Source organism: Mus musculus, chromosome 14 (assembly GCF_000001635.26).
Source record: "Mus musculus strain C57BL/6J chromosome 14, GRCm38.p6 C57BL/6J".
Taxonomy (NCBI): Eukaryota; Metazoa; Chordata; class Mammalia; order Rodentia; family Muridae; genus Mus; species Mus musculus.
In genome coordinates this window covers 76,152,479-76,176,977 of record NC_000080.6, presented here as the reverse complement: position 1 = coordinate 76,176,977, position 24,499 = coordinate 76,152,479, and the positions used below count along the sequence as shown (strand labels likewise).

Below are 24,499 nucleotides of genomic sequence, written 5' to 3'. Positions count from 1 at the left end.
TTCCAAGATGAGGGGAGATGCATGGGATCCAGCCTGCCTCGTGTCTTCTTCCCAGAAACCTCCGAGTTCCTCCCAGCCAAGGCAGCGTGGTCTCCTGAAACGCGCTGCGAAGAGCAGTCCACTAAATAATGCGTTTCTTGATCAAAGATCCAACACATATAGGAGTTATGCCTGCTGCATTCAGGCTCCCAGCCTGTGACCTCGGCTTCACCAAGCCACAGTCCCTCCTCTAAAGTGACTTACCAGCCACCCAAAGCGTGCCCAGGTCATCAAAGACACGTGAGATGTTTGGTTACAATGCAGAACCAGGTAATTTCCCTTTCTTCCCTCTTCAGACCTTCTTAATTCAATCTGTCCATCTTAATTCAATCTGTCCATCTCCCAGCCCCATAATCAAATGTCACTAAACCCCCAGAGGCAGGCAGAAACACCGTTGCTAGCTTGGAACACATGAACAGGTTCATGTATTAACTGGAATAGGACATAAACCAATGGTGGATTAGGAACATTCTGGGAAATAAGCAATGGCAAAAATAAAAAAAAAAATGTAACTTTTTATTGTCCAAAACGTTCAAGGGGGCAGAATACAATCATGTCTACTTCTGCCATTAGAACCGTTAATAAAACTTGTCTTTCCAATGCTGAACATGGATCCCTTTAGGGTCTGGCCACGAAAGTTTGGGGATTCTACTGGTATTCTGGCTGGCTATTAATTTGGAACTGTTTAAGGAGTTTCTTCGAATTACTTAAGAAAATGTGTCTTTTTCTCTCCGTTCGTTCTCTCTCTCTCTCCTTCCCTCTTTCTCTCTTTCTTTCTTTCTTTCTTTCTTTCTTTCTTTCTTTCCAGTAATATGGAAATGTTGACCCATCAGGATTTACTTAAATCCTCCTCGCTTGTGGGCCTCCAAAGACAAAGGTGTATCCATGGCAACCACAGGGCGACCCAGCAGAAGAGAGCTGCACCCAGACACTGAGCGTTATAGCTGTTTACTGATGACTAAGGACTTAAAAGCTTTGGGAATGGGCCAGACTCCAGGCTGTCCCCACCCTTCCAGGACAAGCAGCTATAATCACAGACATAAATACATACATACATACATACATACATACATACATACATACAGGACTTTTCCCAGCCCAGGGTTAAGAAGTGTGTGCCACTTGCTCCACAGCTTGGAACAATCCTGTAGGAAATAGTGGGCCACACTGAGAGGGAAACTGGATTAAAGAAAGTCATGGGGGACCCTGGAGCCCTGGAGCTTTTCCTGTTCAGCTCCGGCTAAGGGACAAGGCCCTTGGGGGCAGGATCTTCTACAGACATGATCCCCTTGGACCTGAGAGGTGCAGACAGCCAGAGCAAGCTCAGCTAGAGTTTATAACCAAGTGGTTTGTGATCTTCCCAAGACTTCATGTGACAGGAGCCTTAATAAGTTAAGTCAGTCTTTTCCACATGCCAATAGAAACCTGGTAATGGCTCCCTGGGCACTGGGATCCTGTCTGGCTCTGGATAATTCATCTAAACAACCCACTTGAAGTTCCTTAATTTCCAAACCCTCGTAACCAGCCTTACAGAAACTCCCAGGCTAACAAGCCACATAGTTCATTCAAAATTAAGCTCAACACATGTCTGAGAATTTTGGTCCTGGTGTCTGCTACCCAGATCAGGGTCTTTCCACTCATCTGCAAGTCCTGGGAAGGCTCTTACTGCCATGGCGTGGGATGTTAGACGGAAAAGAACCAATGTGTGGTCTCTATAAACTATAAATGGAATTAGGGGCTTTGTTTTTTTGTTTTGTTTTGGTTTTTGATAGCCTCTTCCACTTTTCAGGCTAGCCTAGAATTCACAGTATAGCCAAACATGTTTGGCTTGAACTCCCAGGTACTGGGATTACAGTTACGAGCCACCATGCTTGGCTTGGTTTTTCTCTTAGTGGCGAAGGTAGAATACAAGAAAGGGCCCGGGGCAAATGGAAGTTCCTTTGGATACTTCTCAGCTTCCAAAGATGGCTCCTAAGGAGAACTATAGAGGCTGGACTTGGTGCTGCACACCTTTTATTCAGCACCCAGGAGGCAGAGACAGGTGCTGTGAGTTTGAGGCCAGCTGGGTCTACATAGTGAGTTCCCGGACAGCCGAAGATACACAGTGAGACCCTGTCACAAAAACAGAAAACAGAAAGAAAAAAAAAAAAAAAAGAGGACTGTGGGTCTGTGCTGAGGCTTCCACAGGCTCTGTCATTGCTGAAATTTACACCTGAGAATGACTCCGGCTCTGAAGGGACATCCTCTCAACAGGCCCTAGCCCGTAACTTAAGGTTGTCAAAACTATCAATAAACTCCTGGTGATGGTTCCCTTTGGCTGTGGCGGTAGGAGGCAAGAACCATGATGAACACACAAACCCAAGCCAATTGCTGCACATGCTAAGTACTCAATCAAGAAACAGGAACACACGAGCAGCTCTCAGCAAATAGCCACCACATGCTGAGCTCACGTGGCTGTTTATACCCCAGAAACAGTGCTATCCATTTCCTCTTACTGCAGATATCAGGACAATTTCCTAGTAATTAATATGATGTTTTCACCTCTAAGTTTAGCACTGATAACCAGGGGCAAATCCACTGAATGTGTATTATCGACAAATTGCCGTAGATCCAGCTTTCTTTTGCTGAGCTAAATCCATACATGAAGTCTGAGTGATGCCAAGGTCTCACCCATGCTCTCAGCCCTGAGCAAGCACAAGGGCGCACATATGCACACATCAAAGCCTGTTGGCCTTAGTCTGTTGCTCTTGCCTTTAGACTTGGGTGGCCAGGCAAGCCCCTAGCACTGGCTGAGAAGGGGTAAGGCTGCAAGCCAGTTAGCCCACACTACTTTTCCTGCACCCAAGAGCAGGCAGGTGGTCCATCGTGGTATCCTCAAGTAAAACCTGGCTGTTTGGCCTGGCACCAGACATGCCCATTTAGTGGTATGTAACCTTTTGTTCTTAATTGATCAACGTTATCAAGCATTCAGTCAACGCTCCATATTCAGAAGACTTTTAGTGCATTACCTGGTCGCCTGGAATCTTTCTATCTAAGTAACTAATTCCTTGTCAAAGTGTAGCCTTTTTTTCCTGTTCTTTAATAAATGAAACCAGGTGGAGTGCCGTTGTTCCTCTTTAAATCTTATACGAGGATAGACAGCAAGATAAGCAACAATCTGAGTTTGATTCATGGGATCCACATGGTTAGGGAGCTGATGCCCACAAATTGTCCTCTGACTTCCACATATGGGTCATGACATACACACATGTGCATATGCACACACATACACACACTCACAAACACAAGAATATACATGAACATAAAAATAATTGCTGGGCAGTGGTTGTGCACACCTTTAATCCCAACACTTGGAGGCAGAGGCAGGCAGATCTTTGAATTTGAAGCCAGCCTAGTCTACTGAGTATGTTCAAGGACAGTCAGGGCTACACAGACAGACAGACAGACAGACAGACACACACACACACACACACACACACAAACCTGTCTCCAAAAATCAAATAGTAGTAGTAGTAGTAGTAGTAGTAGTAGTAGTAACTTAATAATAAACTAAGTGTTATAAAAAGAAACTTTTGATGTAATTCTTAGGTTTGGAAAGCCTTGGGAGAATTCATGAAAAAGAATTTCTATGTAGGAAATCAAGACAGTTTTACCTCTTACTTAAGGTTTGGCAGAAACAGTGGCATCTTTTATAGGCTGAAAAGAGACAGATGTCAGCTAAGACAAGTAAAATACTAAAGAGGGAGTGAAATTCTGCCCATCTTGGCTCAGCAGTCATAAAAGCATGGCAAAAAGCTTGTCTTCTTAGAGGCGGCTCTTAGCCTCCCAAATACGCTCTTCTGGAGACACGATAACAGAGGCACGTGTAACCCTTCTGCCGCCAGGATTTCAGACCTAAGAAGTCCATGTCTGGCCTACTACCGGATTTTATCCCTCTTTCCTCAAGTGTCTCCTCATCAAGCAAAAGAGCCTGCTGGAAAATGCACAGCAAGGCTGCAGCTCTCTTAAGTAAATTGTTGTCAAGATGTGTGTCTGCAGGCGCTGGAGAGATGGCTCAGTGGTTGGTCACGAGCACTTGCAGTTCTTCTAGAGGACCCGAGCTCAGTGGCCATCACCCATAGGTGACTCTTCAGTCATCTGGAACTCCAGTTCCAAAGGATCCCTCTTCTGGCTCCGCAGACACCAAGCATACACACGGTACAGATACATGCACACAGGCAAAACATGCATACATGTAACATAAAAAGAAATAATATTTCAAGTGTTTACAGCCAGGCACCATGGCACCCCCTCTAATCCCAGCACTTGGGAGGCATCGGTAGGCAGATCTCTGTGAGAAGCAGGCCAGCCGGGGCTACATAGTGAGTCTTTGTCTCAAAAAAGAATTTTTTTTGTCTACTTCTTTTTAAGTCTATAATTATTTCATAATAGAAAATCGAGAATAATAAATATAATGGGAGTTACTAGTGGTTGTGGCTCTGTGTTTCCACCTCGTTGCTGGGGTGTCTGAACGATGGCTCAACAGGGGGTGAATCACAGTCTAAGATAGGGGCTCCAACCCATGTTTCTCTGAGAAATGGCAGGGGCTGGGACTGAGGCTATGGTTCTCAAACTCCTGAGCACTCAGACACCCCTGGGAACCATGTGGAGTTTAGAATGGGGGCTACCATCCTCCTGCATACCCAGACACCACTGGTGACCTTGAAGAGTTGGGAGGGGGGCGAGGGCCTGCTATGAGCCCAAGGGAGGGGGGGTGGAGATCCTACTTAGCTCCAAGTGACTGTCAGGAGTGTGGAGGGTCCTTCCAGAGAGACTTAAACGTGGCTCTGTATGAAAAAGGCCTCTTCTCTACCCCCACAGAGGTCCTTGATGAAGGAGACAGTCCTTGCTGGTCCAGATTGCTTTATTCTTGGTGGATAAAGATGCATACGATTTTCTCAGGGTGAACCAGAGATTAAATACCCTTTGCAGGAAGGGATGCTCACTGACTAAACACTCCAGGGCCCCTAGATACCTCATTAACATGGAGAACTCTAGACTCTAGGCTTCTGCACCGGTTGCCATGGTCCTCTTAGAGGAACGTGATCCAGGACAGGAATCTGGTTGGGAGCTAGTCCGAACTCCTCTGTTCTCAGTTATGAGTTTCATCGGGTTCTGAACTTTGCTACTGTTATCAGTTCTTCTGCCTGGTGGCACAGTCCACTGCCCCACGAGTGGTCGTGGTTGGGGTCAGGCCCAGTATTTCTGTGTCCTCGGCCTCTTAGTCAAGAAATTGAAATAAAGGCTCACCCCATTTGCAAAGTACCATGGAAACTTATTCAAAAGCAAAGCACTAGTACAGATCAAAGGGTAATGCGCCATCAAGAGCGAGGACGGGTCCTGTGGGTGAGGGCACTCAGAAGCCCTGATTATTGTTTGGAGCTTCCTTCTGTGGGTTTCACAAGAAGCTGTGTTGCTGACAGGCTTGGATTGCATAAGCCTTTGTTCACTGCACGTCCCTCCACACGACGACGACTTACGATTTTAACCATAAGAAAGCCCAGCTGTGCATGGGCATAAGATGACAGGTAGGGAATTCTCCCTAAACATTCACTCAAAGGACAGTGTTTGCCTTACTGAGCATGTCCAGTCAGCTCAGCCCATCCCTCTTGGTTTCTGGGACATGCTTAATAGACATGAGGCATTGTCAAGGGCTTACTAGAGGCAGTAACTTATTCCCATTGTTTAAAGCAGGTCTACAGAGGCTGGAGAGGTGGCTCAGCAGTCCAGAGCACACTGGCTGCTCTTCCAGAGGACCTGGATTCAATTCTAGCACCCAAAGAGCAGCTCACAACTGTCTCAGTTCTATGGAACTTGATGCCCTCTTCTGGCTTGAGAGGAAACCAGACACACACATGGTGCACAGACATAGACGCAGGCAAAGAGTCCATACACATAAAATAAGTAAATAGATGCTTTAATGAAAGAAAAAAAAAAGGATCCAAGCAGCCTGGTGCAGGGGTCCTAGTTGTCAACAAGTTTCTAAGTGCATTGTTCAGAGAGGGGAATGTATACACAGTACATGCAGGTGAGGGTCCTCAGTCCTAAGTTATGTTATTAGAAAAAGGGGGATGCAGTGTGTAGCTCAAGCCAAGCTTTGGTTGCTGAGACACTCCCGATGCTGCTTGTGTGCCTCAGAAGAAGACCACAGTCTGCATGCAACATACTGACCACAACAATTTACCAGTGTCCCTGAATGCACGATAGAAAGTCCACATTAGCCTCCCTACCAGCAGAGAGCAATTGGCTTAGTAGTAGGGAGCAACGGGGCTGCAATGGGCCTGAAGAGGGGCCCACACTCCATGGTTCCCTTGACATACAGAGGAAAAACACAGTTGTCCAGGTTGAACACCCAGATGTAGACCTCTGCATCCCGGGTGGATCCCAGCATGAGTTGCCTGGCTGTCTGTCTGTCCCTTTCTTTGCCTTGGGTATTTGTTTCTTTCTCCCTAGTTCAAGTTTAACAGCCTCTGGAGAGATTCTGAGGATCTAGGGTACGCTCAACACGGGTGCCTTTGCAGGCTCCTGTCTTCAATTTGTTCTCCGGCTTTTGCTTGGGCCATAAGCTACTGGCTCGACCAAGCTCAGTGACCAGAGGCTGAGCAGAAGGCAGGACACGGGGGGGGGGGGGGGGGGGATGACTGTGATGGTCCCGATTCTCTCACCCTGAACAGCCAACTCAATACAACATCCCTGGCAAGAGCCCCAAACTGCTGAATTATTTTTAAAGCAATCAGATCTAGTCCAAGACTCTTGGCTACTTCCACTAGGCTGTTAGTAGCACAAAAGCTGGTCCTCATTGTAAGTGGTTGCCCGGTGCTGGGCTCTGGGCTCAGAATCCAGCCTTCTGCACTTGGCCTTGTAACCTGAGCTCGCACTCCCTTTCTGGCAAGGAAACTGTGGAAAATTCCCTGTCTTCCGAGAGCTGGCTGGATTTCCTAGCAGTTCTACGAAGTTCTCTCCCTGTAACCATTTTAAAAAGACTAACCATCTTCAGCTCTGATATCTAACCCAGAGAACCCCGGGGCAGGGAGGACAAGGCCTACATCCCAGCCAGGAGCTTGACTGGGAATTTACAATAAACCTGGCTAAGTTAAAGTGAGTGTTGCAACTTGGAGCCTGTGCAGACATTAGCAAACCCCAAATATTGTGGATTCCTTGGGGGAAACTGTGAAGCCCATGTCACCTTTCTTTGTGCCACCATTATAATTATCTGTAATTATAGACAATTCATAGAGACAATTTCATAGAGAAATCAGCTGGAGAAAGGAGATGACCTGTACCCTTGGAGCAGCCTCATCTTACATAGATTTTTGAGTGTGTCAGTGTGTGATGGTGACTTTGGGAGAATTCTACACTTTCTTCCAATACTTGTTTTCTTCTTCTGTTCTCCCTTCCCCTCAAACTCACTATGTAGACCAACAAACTGACCTTGAAATCACATAGACCCTCTGCCTCCAGAGTGCCGAGATCAAAGGGGTGCGCCACCATGCCCAGTTCAATCCCTGTTTCTTCAGGTTAAAAAAAAAGAGAGAGAGAAAAGAGGAAGATGAGGGGGGAGGAGGTGAAAAGGAAGGGGGAGGGACAAAGAGAAAAATAGAAACAGAAGCAAGAGGTGGGACAGGAGAAAGAGGAACCCAATAGCAGTCATGGCGTCTCCTTGATAGTCACTGTGAAGATGTTGATGCAGGGCCTACAGAGATGGCTCAGTGGTTATGAGCACTGGCTGCTCTTCCTAAAGGACCTAGGCGCAAATCCTAGCACCCCTCATGGTGCCTCATCGCCATCTGTAGCTCCAGTTCTAAGGGACCCATTGCCTTCTTTTGGCTTCTGCAGGCCCTAGGCATGCACATGGTCCACAGATATGTGCGCACGCAGAGCACTCATATACAAAATAATAAAATAATGAACTGGAAAAAACTAAACCAGTCCATATTCCAGGGTTATTTGCAATGGGCACACCGGGGTTCCTGCCTTCCCATTCACCCGCCCATCCTCTTAGTGCTAGCTCCTCTTCAAACTAACCTTTGGAATTCTAAAAAAATTCAAATAAATATGTATATAAAAGCCAGATCCAACAATAGGTAAAAAACCTAACTGGTTACAAAAGACGTACTGGATTCAGCTCTTTTCCGCCTCTTGGTGGCTTCCCTAAACTCAGATACTACAGAGAGAGCCTTCCTTTCTCATTCACTGGAAAACCTTTGGAGATTCAGGCATGTAGGCTCCACCCCACCTTCCATAGGTCTGCCTTCTATATGGTCTGTAGGGCTGCTGAAATCTGGACAGGGTGCTGGTGTGCTCAGGATTTGAACCCAGGCTCCAGGAGCAGGGTTCTTTCCAGTCTTCTGGTTTCTTTGATAAACTCACTTTCCAAGACTTGATTGCTCTCATCAGCACCGAATCAAGTGAACGATTTATGTCTCTTATGTTCAGTTGAAAATTGACCTCAGGATCCTTGAACTGAGGCACAATGATTGTGAATATGATTATTTATTTTCCCAAAGTTTGAAAATTAACATGAGTGTAAGGGAAAAATTATAACTCCTGTAATTCTGTCATTTTCAAATAGCTATTCCTAGCATTTGGGTGGATTTTCCTTCCTGCTTTTATTCTGTGATGCTTACTTATAAACATATATTAATAAGTAACATGAATCTCAATACTAATTATGCAATTTCACATCCTGGTTTTTCCCATGTAATTAAGTGATTGACTATAAATAGCCCCGGCCATAAAATAATTCTGTCACCTAGAAGTACCAGTTGTTCATTCATTACAGGTCCTGCTATCATTTTTTTATATTTTTAATTAAAGTGCTGCTGTATAGAAAAAAACTTATCATTGCTAACATTAGCTGTCAGCTTGACAGGACCTAGAGTCACCTAGAAGACAAACCTCTAGGCATGCCTGTGAGGGACTTTCTAAACTGCGTAATGAGGTGGGAAAATCCACTCTAAAGGTGGCAGTAGCGTTCTGTAGGTTGACAGGCGAAAGAGAGGTCGCCTGTGCTCATCTCTCTCTCCTCCTAACTGCGACGAGCTACACCAGAAGTTCTCAACCTGTGGGTGGAAACCCCCTTGGGGTTGGCACATAAGATAACCTGCATGTGAGATATTTACATTACAATCCATAACAGTAGCAAAAATTACAACAAGAAAGTAACAGCAAAATGGGCTGGAGAGATGACTCAGTGGTTAAGAGTATTGTCTGCTCTTCCAGAGATCCTGAGTTCAATTCCCAGCTACCACATGGTGGCTCACAACCATCTGTAATGAGATCTGATGCCCTCTTCTGGTATGTCTGAAGATAGTGACAATGTACTCACATACATAAAATAAATTACTCTTTAAAAAAAAAAAAGTAGCAGCAAAATAATTTTGTGGTTGGGGGTCGCCACAACTTGAAGAACTGTATTAATGGATCACAGTGTTGGGAAGGTTGGGACCCACTGGACTACACCCTGGAGCAGAGGGCTGGAGGAACCTTCTCCTTCCTTAAGTCCTATTTGTCAATATTTTCTTATAGTAGCTAGAAAGGCCATAGTGTTCCTTTGCAAAGCTGTATCTTTGCCCCTGGATACTTGTGTATCGAAGATGTCAATTCTAGACATAGAAGTAGAATTCGAGATGTAGGTGCAGTGAGACATATGTGACGGCTCTTGGCGGGTACAATATGTTCAGCGAAGGTGAAATAATGAATATGCAAGGGTCTGTGTCCCAGCATCAAAGCGCCTGGCTTAGAAAACTATCACCGGGGCTTTAGTGAGTCAAAGGTATAGTATAGCAAGATAGAATGGACTGGAAAATGTGGTGTCTTTATTGCCCAAGGCCTGTTCAAAACAAACAAAACAAAACCAAGCAGCCCAGAGGTCCTAGTGGCTCATGACAGTTTCACACAAATTATTTTTCCCTTTATTGGATATTTTCTTTATTTACATTTCAAATGTTATCTCCTTTCCAGGTCCCCCTCTGGACACCACCTATTCCACCCCCCTCATCCTGACTCTATGAGGGTTCTCCCCAACCCACCCACCCACTCCCACCTTCCTACCCTGGCATTTCCCTACACTGAGACATTGAACACTCTCAGGCCCAAGGGCCACTCCTCCCACTGATGTCCAACAAAGCCATCCTCTGTTGCTTATGTGGCTAGAACCATGGGTCCCTCCATGTGTACTCTTTGGTTGGTGGTCCAGTCCCCAGGAGCTCCGGGGGATCTGGCCTGTTGACACTGTTGCTCCCTCCATGGGGCTGCAAACACCCTCAGCTCCTTCAGTCCCTTCCCCAACTCCTCCATTGGGGACCCTGCACTCAGTCAAATGGTTGGCTGTGAACTCCTCCTCTGTATTTGTGAGGCTCTGGAAGAACCTCTCAGGAGACAGCCATATCAGACTTCAGCAAGCACTTCCAGGCATCCGCAATAGCGTCCAGGTTTGGCGACTGTATGTGGGATGGATCCCCAGGTTGGGCAGTCTCTGGATGGCCTTTCCTTCAGTCTCCATATTTCCTCCTGTATTTTGTTTCCCCTTCTAAGAAGCACTGAAGCATCCACACTTTGGTCTTCCTTCTTCTTGAGCTTCATATGGTCTGTGAGTTGTATCTTGGGTATCCCAAACTTTTAGGCTAATGTCCACTTATCAGTGAGTGCATACTACGTGTGTTCTTTTGTGATTGGGTTACCTCACTCAGGATATTTTCTAGTTCCATCCATTTGCCTAAGAATTTCATAAATTCATTCTTTTTAATAGCTGAGTAGTACTCCATTGTGTAAATATACCATATATATATCTCCATTTCCCTGTTGAGGGACATCTGGGTTGTTTCCAGCTTCTGGCTATTATTATATGAACATAGTGGAGCATGTGTCCTTATTACATGTTGGAGCATCTTCTGGATATATGTCCAGGAGTGGTATAGCTGGGTCCTCAGGTAGTACTAGGGCCAATTTTTTGAGGAACCGCCAGACTGATTTCCAGAGTGGTTGTACCAGCTTGCAATCCCACCAGCAATGGAGGAGTGTTCATCTTTCTCCACATCCAAAAACAAAACAAAACAAAACAAAACAAAAACAGAAAAAACAAAAAACAAAAAACCCCAAGCAGCCCAGAAGCCCTGGTGGCTCATGACAGTTTCGCACAAATTATAACAAACTCACACCTTCCTCAGGATCCTCTCCTGCCTCTACACAGCCACAATAAAGGTTAAATCTATAGCGGTGTGACGGAACCGGAGGCTATCCTAGCTCTGCGTGTCCATTAAGTGCCCTCTTAGGTGTCTGTCACTGCAAGCCTCCACGTACAAGACCCCATGGACAAGAGGTTGCGTCTGCTCCTGTAGGCCAGATCCGACTCTGAACTTCACACTTGCCACTGCGCAGATTCTGCCCGCCTCTGCCCACCACCGCCCACGGCTCAAACAGCCTTCTCTGTTCAGTTAGAAATACCCCCCCCCCCCACCCCCAGCTTCCGAAGCGCCTGGCAATTAGGACGCCAGTAGGTGTCGGCTTTCATAGGTGTCCCAGCCTGTATTTCCTGTTCTCTAGCTTGTTCCATTTACACAGCCCAGCAGCGCCTGCCTCGGATGTGTCAGAGAGAGCAGAGCTCATCCTCTCCGTCCCACTTCTCCGCCTCTCTGGGGATGCGTATCATTTTGGGGCTGTCAACAACCATGCCTTCCCTCACACCCCGCCGCCCAGCTGTTGCCAAATTCTGATTATCCCTCCTGCACCTCCCACCCCGCGCTGCTCCCTCTGCCTCCCTTGAATCTATTAACCTCAATCAGGATGTTAATGGAAAATTACCCCTGCTTCTTATCACTGTCTGGTTTGCTATCCTACACGGGCAGGAATGAGCCGATGCGTTTGATGCGTTCACCGTCTACTGTCCGGTTCTATGCTCCCACCTCCCCTTCTTAGACCTCAGACTGACAAACAGCACCGAGGCGAGAGGCCCACAGAAGCCAGACAGGAGTGAGTGTGGGCCCATTCTCTTTGCCAGGTAGACTTGCTAAGCTAAAGCACAAGGGGACTCCAGGGCAAAGGTGGTGCCTCAGGACTGGCTGGGGGAGACTAGCAGAACAGGTAAGCCCGCTGATGACAAGGCAGGGTCCTCAGGTGTGCTGCCCAATGCTGCAAAATTCCGACAAGAGCTGGGCATTTGCCACTTGCAACAGCGTTCCAGCTCTGGGACTCTGCTTTTGTGCCTCTAGTGAAAGTGTCCCTTCACACTGACCTGTGCTCCGAGGGATCAGAAGTTCCTACAAGTTCGCCACCACTGTCTCCACAGTAAGACTCAGAGGATGTCACTGTGAAAAAGCCGGGCACAGGACTCACGGCAACTGCCTCGGGGGGGCGGGGGGGCGGGGGGGTTTTTGAAAATCTGTGATTCTTTCCCTTCTCACTCCCTTCAGAGACATCCCCTTAAAATGCCTAGGGAGTGGCCACGGAGTGGGCGTGTCCAAGGCCTCCACTGGGCTATTGTTCTGAGCACTTGCTTCTCTTTTAGCAATCCTCTCTCCTCCGAGTTTGTGTCCCTGAAGAAATCTAAGGCCTGCCGGGCAGTGGTGGCGCACACCTTTAATTCCAGCTTGGGAGGCAGAGGCAGGTGGATTTCTGAGTTTGAGGCCAGCCTGGTCTACAGAGTGAGTTTCAGGACAGCCAGGGCTACACAGAGAAACCCTGTCTCGAAAAAACAAAACAAAACAACCAAACAAACAAAAAAGAAGGAAGGAAAGAAGGAAGGAAGGAAGAAAGGAAAGAAGAAAGAAAGAGAAAAAGAAAGAAATCTAGGGGCCAGTGAGATGGCTCAGTGGGTAAAGGTGCTTGCCACCAAGTTTGATGATCTGAGATCAATCCCTAGGACTCACGTGAGCACCGACTCCTGCAAGTTGTCCTAGGATCCCAAGACAGGGCCTTCAATGTGCATACAGCTACACACAAATGCATTTACTCCCTAAAATAGTACAGCTTCCAGTAGATCCTGAAACATCAGCAAACTGGGAGGTGGTTCTATGATCCTCTTAAAACAGCAATTGATGCTGGGGGTGTTGGCACCCCACCCCAAACCCCCTGTGATCCCAGACTTCAGGAGGCAGAGGCAGGCAGATCACCTTTGTGAGACCGAGGCCAGCCTGGTATATACATGGTGAGTTCCAGGCCAGCCTGATCTAGAGTGAGTTCCAGGACTCTGTTACACAGAGAAACCCTGTCTTGAAAAACAAAACAAACACAATCTCTCGTCTTCCCACAAAGGGTGACTTGGGCTGACCATAGCAGGCAGGCCAGCAGATGCAAGAATGCTGGTGCTCAGGGGATGTCATCCTGGGCCTGGAACTGTCCCCACAATACTGCTCCAGGGGTTTCTTCCACCTCTGTCCCTGCAGTTTCCCACTGGTGTCACTTCAGATCGGTACCAGCATGTGATACCTTCACTGCAGTGTTGGCTGACTAAATGACTCACCCAAATGTAAAGAATATACAAATGTACATCTTTCCCTGCACAAATTATCTCCAGCTTATTTTTCCCAAATTATTTTTATTGTGATATAAGTCATACCCATGAAATCCGTTCTTAATTCAAAGGTGTGTGTTTGTGTGTCTTTAAATCACCACTATATACTTTCTCTGGCTTACATTAATTCCTGTTTCCCCCACACGCACCATGGGTTTTGATGGGAACTGCCAATCACAATATCTAGCATGAAACAACATAGGAAAGGTACAGGGCCCAGTGAGATCGTCTACTCCCCCAGACAGTTTTTTCTTAACAAAAACTGAGAAAAATAAAACCTCCTGGGAAGGAAGCCTGTGAGTCCTGAGACAATGATGCTCGGAGTTCTTGCTGTTAGAAACTGGTCCATAGTGGGTGAAGGACTCTCTGAGAGGGAGGACTGGCTGTCTCTGGTTGTTCCCAAGACTAGCCACACCCTTTCTTACCCTCAGTTTATTTATGTAAACTAATGATCAAGCTAGTCCCCTGGCTTTCTCTAACCTGGAACTGTGAATAAAAAAACAAAAACAAACAAACAAAAAACCCCTGTCTTCCTCCCCCACTGCTTAGTACCTGGTTATTAGGACATGACCTTTGATTTCAAACCTAGGCTCAGAAGAGATGAGCACCAGAAGAGAGGTACCGGAGACTCTAAAAGCATCAGAGGATCTGGCCTTTGACTGCAGGGTGAAGGAAGCACCAGGAAAGAGATAATGGTTATCTTAGGATGGATATGCTACAGAGGGAGAAGGTACAAGAGTATTCTAGACACTGGAAAACTGAGCCATGGCCAAGTACAGGAAACAGTGTGAAGTCAAGCAGAACCTGGGTGCAAGGAGGGAAGAGGCAGGAATCGGGCTCTGGAGGTAGAGTCAAAGCACTTGGGAAAGTGACCGTCTCACAGATCAGGGAAGGAGGAACTGCAGGTGGGTACACGGAACTAAGGAAGCCATGCCGCAGCTCTTGCAGCTGTGCGGGGCTTAAGGGCACAACTGCCGGGGAAATTGAGGTGTGAAAGCTATCAGAGGTGACAGTGAAAGCGTCTTCGAGTGGCAGATCAGTATGATGGTGGTGGTCACGGCAATGGCTGCCAGCGCTCTTTGGCCTTCAACCAAGCCAAACACATGTGTTATCTCTTTTAATCCTTAAAAAACCCATTTCGTGGATCCTACTAGACCCCCACTTTAGAGATGGGGAAAATAGAGGACAGAAATTGAAGGAGAACCCAGACAACCTCTTGAACAATAAGGAGAGGGACAGAGGACACTGAGGAGGAAGGTGACTTTTCAGCACATTGACTTTCAGTTACTCAACTGGTTGGAGCTGAACTTCTTGCCTGCCACACAGGAATGATCTTTCCTACTTTCGCTGAGGGATAAAACACAACACCCCAGGCTTTCTTAAGTCCGGGTAGGAACCTTGCCTGCTCCCCCACATCCACCATGCCTGTCCCTCTGTGACAAAAGGAAATTACATTCATCCAATAACTTAGTGTTTTTCATGAAGTCATGGGGGTGATTACCCTGTGGTCTTGTAGGTGTTTGCAAATTGATTTTTTGATTATTTGTTCCAGTGATTTTCCGAGTGTTCGGTGTTTTTCCTAGTCAGAGTCCCAGTGTGAGAGAGCTAATTTTCATATCCACCTTCCCTTTCCTGTGCCAGCATGAAGTGTTAATGCTGCGATTATTTAGGATGCTTATGTGAGGCACCAGGCATACTCTAAGGGAACACACACACATAGGACAACTTGAAGTCTACTTATTGAGGGGTATAAAGTCCTTCGGAGTTTTCGACGATGTGCAAAAAAAAAAAAAAGCAAATGTATTGAGAAATACAGTTTGCTCAGATGTCCCATATCAATTTGGTTCATTAATTTAAAAAAATCTTGATTGGGGAGCTCAAAGCCCACTGATAAATCCACGACTATTATCTTTGCTAAATGGTCATCGCATCAATCTACTGTCTTCATTCTTATCTGTATACGTATGGATTAGCTCAGGCAGACCTCATCAGAGAAGCCTCTCTGTATAGTAGACAGTGTTTATGCAGAAACCCACAACTGGTCAAATACAGAAGGTATTTGTGGAGTGTATTGCCACGGGTGGGACATGGATAGAACGCCCTCTCCCAGAAAGGCTCAGGGAACATTTTAGAAGAGGATGCAAAAGGATTGTAAGAGCCAGAGATCTGGGAGAACCAGAGCCAGTGTCTTCTGGACCACACCACCTCCGTGAACTCTCAGCAATGCGGCTGCCTGCACAAGACCTGTGCAAGGTCAAGCCAGCCAAGCCAGTCAGCATCCCAGCATGGACAGGGGAGGGGGTCTGAGTCCTTGCTCCTCCCTGAGGAACTACTGACAATTAGTGGTGTCTGGGAAAGGGAGAGTCTGTTTTCTTTCTTTCTTTACTTTTTTTTTGGGGGGGGGGGTCGAGACAGGGTTTCTCTGTGTAGCCCTGGCTGTCCTGGAACTCACTTTGTAGACCAGGCTGGCCTCGAACTCAGAAATCCAACTGCCTCTGCCTCCCAAGTGCTGGGATTAAAGGTGTGCACCACCACCACCTGGCGAGAGTCTGTTTTCTTTAAGCATGTAGCCCCTGGTAGGCTGATCATACTCCAGTAGGTGTCCCCATACCCATGAGTATATGGAAACCACACAAAAAAGGACCCAAAGAGCTGGGAGTGGTGGTGCACGCCTTTAATCCCAGCACTCGAGGGCAGAGGCAGGCAGATTTCTGAGTTCGAGGCCAGCCTGGTCTACAAAGTGAGCTCCAGGACAGCCAGGGCTATACAGAGAAACCCTGTCTCGAAAAACCAAAAAAAAAAAAAAAAAAAGGACCCAAAGTTTGGAAGGGGTGGGAGTGGATCTGGGAGGAACTGAGGGTATGAGTGGTGGGTGAATATGATCAAAATATAATGAATACATGTATAAAATTCTCAAGGAACTAATAACATCTTGTTTTTGAAAATAAAATAATTTTTTTAGAGAATTTCTTGTATGTCTTTTCTGCTGCTGTTTTTCTTTTCTTTCTCTCTTTTTTTTTAAGATTTATTTATTTATTTCATGTATGTGAGTATACTGTAGCTGTCTTCAGACACACCAGAAAAGGACATCAGATCCCATTACAGATGGTTGTGAGCCACTATGTGGTTGCTGGGAATTTAACTTAGTACTTCTGTTTTTTTTGTTGTTGTTGTTGTTTTTCGAGACAGGGTTTCTCTGTATAGCCCTGGCTGTCCTGGAACTCACTTTGTAGACCAGGCTGGCCTCGAACTCAGAAATCCGCCTGCCTCTGCCTCCCGAGTGCTGGGATTAAAGGCATGCACCACCACGCCGGGCGAACTTAGTACTTCTGGAAGAGCAGCCAGTGCTCTTATCTGCTGAGTCATCTCTCCAGCCCATAAAATAAAAAGTTAAAAGCCAAACAAAAATAAAATTATCATGTTCCCGTAGTTATTATTGTGTTTATGTAGTTACAGTGTGAATGTGGACTGAATGAAAAATTCAAATGACTTCAAGATTCATCTTCTGTGGTACTCAGCCATGTAGGATTTCAAATTTGGTGGCTAGAGTCTGCCATATTTTGAGAAGGTTCTCTTGGGCTCATATATAATCCAATGCCTACAGTTATGTGTTAACTTAAAACAACCACCTTGATTAAAGGTGGGACCTTTGGGAGGCGATTACAGTTGCAGAACATCATCAGAGTAGCATCCCCTGAATGGCACACTGGTCTCATCTGATCTTGGAAACCAAGTAGATCTGGGCCTGGCTAACACTTGGATGGCAGAGGCAGAGCCCATTATTGAAATGTTGAGTGAAAAGGGGGAGGGGGAAGAAGAAGAAGCAGCAAGCATGCCTCTTGGTGTGCGATAGTTTGCATCTCTGGGACTCAGCTAGCAAAAAAGCCCACTTAAGGAAGTTTCTCCACCTCAAACTTCCAGGCCCCCAAACCGTGAACTGCATAAATTGCCTTCTTACTTGTGTTCCACTAACAAAGAACAGAGCAATGCATGATCTACAATCTAGTACTGGCTGCATGTGGTGGCACACACCTTTAACCCCAGCACCGGGGAGGCAGAGTCAGGAAGACCTGAGTTCAAGGACAGCCTGGTCTACAGAGTTCCAGGACACATATGGCTACACAGAGAAACCCTGTCTCAAGAGAGAGTTGTGAGGACCAAAAAACAAAAATAAGGCTAGTGTCTTAGTCAAGGTTTCTATTCCTGCACAAACATCTCATGACCAAGAAGCAAGTTGGGGAGGAAAGGGTTTATTCAGCTTATACTTCCATGTTGCTGTTCATCACTAAAGGAAGTCAGGACTGGAACTCAAACAGGTCAGGAAGCAGGAGCTGATGCAGAGGCCATGGAGGGATGTTTCTTACTGGCTTGCTTCCCCTGGGTTGCTCAGCCTGCTCTCTTATAGAACCCAAGAATACCAGCCAGGGATGGCACCACCCACAACGGGCCCTCCCTCTTGACCACTAATTGAGAAAATGCTTCACATCTGGATCTCATGGAGGCATTTCCCCAACTGAAGCTCCTTTCTCTGTGATAACTCCAGCTTGTGTCAAGTTGACACAAAACCAGACAGTACAGCTAGTACTAGAGAATCTTAGGAACAAAGCCCCAGATTTCACCAATCACGAGTCAAATGTAGGGCCTGATTAAAGAACACAAAAGGCCTATCCACTTCAAAAAATTAATGAATTCAAAGATTGGCTCGAGGATGACTCATGGAAATTATAGCAAAGTTCCTGCAAAGCAGGAACCCATAGAGATGCCACACAGAACTTAGCCATCTCCCTGCGGGGGAGGCTCCTCCTTTGTTCTAGTAAGTGCTGTGGCGAGTGTCATCTGTGCTTGGGTCCTTTAAATATTACAAGCATCCAGAGGAAGTTTTCTCCCCCTAACTCCCTGAGGCCAAGATTGTATTTTATAGAAATGAATGGTGAATACAAGGAGCAGATCTAACGGCTTTGTTGGAACAGAACTCACCTCCTTCTGATAGCAAGTTTTAAAACAAAGATACACAGTTTCTGACCACAAGCTCTTGCCATTAACTACTGCTGTCCCCTCCCTCTGTGCCCAGGAACACTGATAACTGTTGTATCAGGCAGGACTCTCTGGAGGAGCAGAACTCATTGTAGTGTGTGTGTGTGTGTGTGTGTGTGTGTGTGTGTGTGTGTGTCTGTCTGTCTGTCTGTCTGTCTGTATATGTCTATGTGTTTGTGTATGTGTAGGTGTGTGTCTCTGTACATAAGTTTATATCTGTATGTGTGTGTGTCTGTGTGTGTGTCAGCATGTCTGTGTAACTCCGTGTGTATGTCTAGTAAAAAGAGACATAAACCGCCCCACACACTGGAGGCTGGACTGTTTGCAGTGACCATACTCACAATGGAGAGACAGAGACCATGGTAGCGGCTCAGTCCATAAAGTTGGATGCTTCACAGTCCCAGTCCAGCAGCAGAAGCCTGAAGCCCCCTGGAAAGTTGAGTCTGTGTTGGAAGGCCAAGGGCTTAGTGTCAGACGTCACTGGGAGAGGTGCAGGAAGAAAGGCGCTCACTGTCTTTTCCTCTGACCTCTGCTCTGGGCCACCCGTTGAAAGGTGCCACACACTCTAAGAGTGAGTGTTACTATCTCAGTTAATCCTTCCTGGAAATGTCCTCACAGACCTTCCCAGAGCTGTGTCTTCCAGGTGATTTTAACCTTGGTAGGTTGACAATCAGGGCCCACCATGACAAGTTCACTTGACACCCAACCACAGCTTACGTGTTGTTTACTTTACAAATAGAGACAATAACAAAGACTCTAATTCCATCTAACATGGTAGGTCTATCCATCTCGTGTACAACTCTAAGCATGCGTGTTCTTCCCCAGAATAGATAGCAGAGCGCCTGGGGGCATACCTGCTTCTTAAATGCTCTGTATTAATTACTTTCCTGGTGCTAAAATTACTATGACCAATAGCAGCTTTAGGCATACTATTTTGGTCTGTTTCCAGTGAGCTAGAATCCATAAGGCAGGGGCCTGGGAGGAGGGGCAGGAAGCGGGCTGATCACATTTCTGTGCACATACAGGAAGCAGAAAGCAACTAGGAAGTGGAGCGAGGCTCTAAACCCTCCAAGCTCACCCTCAGCGGAGAAGCGACTAGCTTTCCCGATTGGATCAGTCATCCCTGCTAATACCGTAACTCCCCTCTTAGCTGATTGAGTCAAGGGTATATCATAGCTCAAAGTGGCCAGGGGGAAGGCTTAGCTTTAGTGGAATGTTTGCTGTATTTCCTGACAGGACACTCCCTTCTCTACAATCAGGATTTCTAGGCCAGCAGAACTCAAGGTCACAGTAATGGGAAACAGAAGTGGGTGATGGTAAGTGGGACCATTCCTATTCCCACTTCTTGATTCCTGGACCCTTGGATGGATCCTGGCTGTTGGGGAAACAGTCCACACATTGTACACTGATTCAGAGCATGCACACCCTTCTAATGGCCCTTGGACCATTTCTACAAGCTATTGCCACCAAGCTGGTACTGTAACTGTCTTCAAAGGCTATTCTACAATTCTAGCAAGCCAGCTGCTTCAGGGTCATGGGGAATACAGTAAGACCAGCTAATTCTGTGACCACGAGTGCCCTGCCATACCTCTTTGGCTGTGGACTGAGTCCTTGGATCGGGAAGAAGGCTTTGTGGAATTCCTTAACGATGGCATCATGTAAGTCCAAGGATGGTCGTTTTGGCAGAAGCGTTGTGTGCAAGTGATACATCCACAACTAGAATAAGTATCTGTCCCACGAAGGACAAAGTGCTGCCCTTCCCATGATGGAAGGGACTTCATGTAATCAACCTGACACGGTGCTCCTCTCTGCCACTGAGAGGTTAGACACTCAGGTAAATGGAAGGTCGTGTAGCTGACCCCATACATAACCTCCAGCCCTGATCCTTTGTCGTGAGCCCATTGCCTAATGACAGGCATGGCTGGAGAAAAAGATTGACCACTACCCACAGAATGGACTGTCCTGTCTACTCAACTGTCCTCCTCTGCCGAAGTGACCTTCTGATGGACATTTACATGTGACATCTTCACGCCCTTAGCCCATGTGGAGAGGTCTACCCACATACCTCTTCACAGAATACCTTTCCCACCAGTTTTCCAGTCATGCTCTTTCTGAGCCCTAGACCGTCCAATCAACCATCGGCTACCCCCAGTGAGGTAGTGTATAATAAGCCATGTTTCCTTCCAAGTAGAATGTATGATGTTGGATGCTATTGAGAGTTCTGCACACTACAATTTTTTCCCTTTAAGACTGTCTCTCAGAGGTGTGCCCAGAAGAGGCTCCGATGTTGCCACTCTCCTTTTCCACGTGGTACCTAAGTAGCTAGTGGTGCAGCACCATCTGTGACTAAGGCTTTGGACTCCTCTTCCTCAGTCACCGGGCTGAGGGTCCACCACATGAAGCAAAGGACATGCTTGTGGGTGAAAGACTCCATATCAGCAGAATGAACTGTAGGCGTTTGGGCCACTTCTTTTGTCACTTACCTACACCTTCAGGAATTGCTCAGGGCCAATCACATATATATCACTTCAATTTAATGGTGGATTACCATGCGTCCAATTTTACGACTTGGTGGATCAAATAACAGCCAGTTCATAATGGCAGGTGAGGCTGTGTGGTAACTTGGGGTCCCCTTGTCAGGTGCTGAGTTTCTACCAAGACCCTGCAGCAGGCCAGAAGTTGTTTCTCAAAGGGAGGATATATGTTTGCAGATGACAGCAGGGCCCTGGGAAGATATTTGTGTCACATGTAAACGCCCATCAGAAGGTGACCTCGGCAGAGGAGGACAGTCGAGTAGACAGGACAGTCCATTCTGGGTGTAGTGGTCAGTCTTTTTCTCCAGCCATGCCTGTCATTGGGCAATGGGCTCATGACAAAGTGTCAGGGCCCTGCGTTCATCATGATTCACCTATGAGGCCTTGCCAAAGGCTGCAGACAGCATTGCCACCTGCCTCTAACAAGTGACAAAACAGCTGTCACTTGTTGCAGAACCTTCACCCCGGTTCTGGGTCCCAGTCAAAACTAACAGCTTTTGGGGCAGAAGGGACCCGGTACAGTGACTTATTCCTTAAACAGAATATATTTGCATGACCCACATGACAGGACCCATGGACATTTTCATCACAGTTATTTATTTATCACACATATTTATTTGCACACACCATGGCATGCATGTGAGGGTGAGAATATGCTCTTAGGAGTCGTCCTGGGAACGGAACTTAGGTCTTCAGGCTTAGCGGCAAGCCCCTCTACCAGCAGAGTCGTCCCTCGCCAGCCTGACTCCTGGAAAGCTTACTAAGGTCGAAGGTTCTTGCATCTTGTTTGAATTTACTTCTCATCCCCTGACAGGAAAATTCTTTATCGCTAAGTCCTGTTCACTCAGACCAATTAGCATTACGTCATCCGTGTAACGGGCTGGCATGCTTGTTTATCCAAAACTGTATGTGACACTTGTAAGTCCCTATATTGGAGCTGAGGAGAAGGCTCCGTTGGTAAAGTACAAGGATCCGAGTTCAACCCTCAGAACTCACAAAAGCCAGGCGGACGAAGCCTGAAGAGCTACACCCAAGGTTGCCCTCTAGCCCCCCACAGACAGACACCCAAGGTTGCCCTCTAGCTCCCACAGGCACACAGGATCTTTATTAAACGCTCTATGAGTGTGCCACCAAATCTCCTAATCGAGCCCTGACAGAAGTAATGCCATCTAGTAATAACATAAAGTGTGTAAAATCATCCTTGCTCATAGCAGGTGCTCAATGAATATCACCTGCTATTGTTAGGATCTGCAGTTTCCAATCAGCCCTGTTCTATCTAGTTCAATAAAGGCTGAACTGGCTAATCGATCCTTTTCTCCTCTGAAGTCCTGCTAGAGATTTTGGTTCGGTTTGGTTTGGTTTTTTGTTTTTTGTTTTGTGTGTGTGTGTGTGTGTGTGTGTGTGTGTTTGTGTGTGTGTGTGTGTGTGTGTTTCGAGAAAAGGCCTCACTGTGTAGCCCAGGCTGACTGAGAACTGGCGCCAGTCCTCATAGCCTCCCTGATTCTGGGTTTACAGGTATGAGCTACCACATATATTGTGCCTTAGGTCCTCATGAAGGATGACTAACGTCTGTTTCCCTTAAAATCTGAAAGAATTTTTGATGGAGTGGATTTCACAGACCTGGGGAGGCCAAGTCGTTTCTACAGACATTTCTCAGTGTTGTTGGTAGTCTAGAACAAACTGGGGGGGGGGGCGGGGGGTGAGGGGGCGGGGTCAGAAAATTCAACCCTAGTGGAGAGAAATGGGGCCTCTAACCTTTGTAGAGTTTCTTATCTGCATGTCAGGACACGTGAAGGGGTGAAGGACTTGAGAGGGGGGTGGGGGGGTGGGGATGTGAGACATCTCAGCACTGGCCACACCGAAATACTGAAATTTCCAATTCTAGTCAAGCATGAACGTTGGAAGGTATCATTCATTCATTCAGTCAGTCAGTCAAATATATTAGAGAAGAAAGTGTGTTTTTATTGTTGGTATCTCCTTGCTACTAAATATTTCTGAAAACCTATTTTTTCTTCCCTCTCTCAGACCTTTTCTTTTTCATTAATTTAATTATTTATTCACTTTGCCTCCCAATACCTGACCCACCCTCTCCTCCCAGTTCCCCTACTACAGCTCCCCCACCCGGCCCATTCCCCCATCCCCTTCTCCTCTGGGAATGGGGACGTCTCCCTGGGTTCCTCCCCTTCCCGCCCCCCTACCCCACATCAAGTCTCTGCGGGACTAGCGCATCCTTTCCCACGGAGGCCAGACAAGGCCGCCCACACACGGTCATGTTGCAGACAGGAGCTTAGCATAGCTGTCCACGGAGAGGCTCCACCCCCAGCCCATGGAAACAGATGCAGAAACCCACAGTCAAACATCAGATGCAGCCCCGGGAGTCTTGTGGAAGATTTAGGGGAAGGATCGAGGGCTCGGAAGGGGATGGGAACTCCACAGGAAGACCAACATAAAGTTAACTAGCGTGGATCCTTGGGCCTCGCAGAGACTGAACCACTAACCAAAGAGCTAGCATAGGCTAGACCTAGGCTCCTCACAAATATGTAGGAGATGTGCAGCTTGGTTGTTATGCGGGTCTTCCAGCAACAAGAGCGAGGGGCCGTCCCTGAATCTATTTCCTGTCTGTAGATCTCGTTTTCCTCTTTCCTTTTAACCCCAGTTAAGTGAGACGTCTGAATCTCGTTCAGACAGGTTCATGCAGCCTCCGAGTCTATAATCCCCCTAAATTGCACCCTTTCTGTCAAAGAGTTCGATTTCTTTGGTCGAGTCCAAATGCCAGGGGAGGGGTGTGCGATCTCTCGTTTTCTTTCTTCCCAGCCATCACTTTAGCCCTGTATGCCGTTTCTCTTAAGTCTCTTTCTGTGGCGTTGCGGCTCAGAGAATGGGATATAAACTCTAAAAACTCACTTCTCAAGTCAGGGCAGTGTGAATCCAGTGTCTTCTGTGAACCTAGTGTCTTTATTCTAAAAGATATTGGCGTTCCCACACCGGGAGTCGAACCCGGGCCGCCTGGGTGAAAACCAGGAATCCTAACCGCTAGACCATGTGGGAGACGACAAGTGTGTCACAGAGCTCAGACAAATTGAGTCTCTTCACTCCGCTCCTCCCATAATCTGCAGACTCCACCCATGACTGTAAACTTGGTTCTGCGCATGCGTGAACCACTTTCCCACACTGCGCTCTGCAGTTTTCTGGTCCCGATCTTTTGTGGCGCCATCGGATCCACAATGACAAAGCATCGGTTCTCCCCTGATGCTGCTGGTCTCCGTGGGACCAGAGCTCTGCATAGAAGCGGCTGTGGCACGCAGGCTACCTCTACTGCTGCAGTCACGCCAAGCCAGAAGGC

At 47.0% G+C, this 24,499-nt stretch overlaps 1 long non-coding RNA gene and 1 other non-coding gene across 3 annotated transcripts in view; both read right to left on the bottom strand.

Annotated features, from left to right (window-relative positions):
- Gm36534 overlaps positions 1–12,408 on the bottom strand; it is a 38,066-nt gene extending 25,658 nt beyond the window's left edge. For both annotated transcript variants that reach the window (XR_874833.2, XR_383603.2), the window contains exon 1: positions 12,311–12,408. This is a non-coding gene — a long non-coding RNA (predicted gene, 36534). The remainder of the gene's footprint in view (positions 1–12,310) is intronic.
- An 11,724-nt stretch (positions 12,409–24,132) lies between these two features.
- Positions 24,133–24,204, bottom strand: n-TEttc6. Its single transcript has one exon. It is a non-coding gene; the product is annotated as a tRNA-Glu (tRNA).
- Positions 24,205–24,499: the final 295 nt, after the last annotated feature.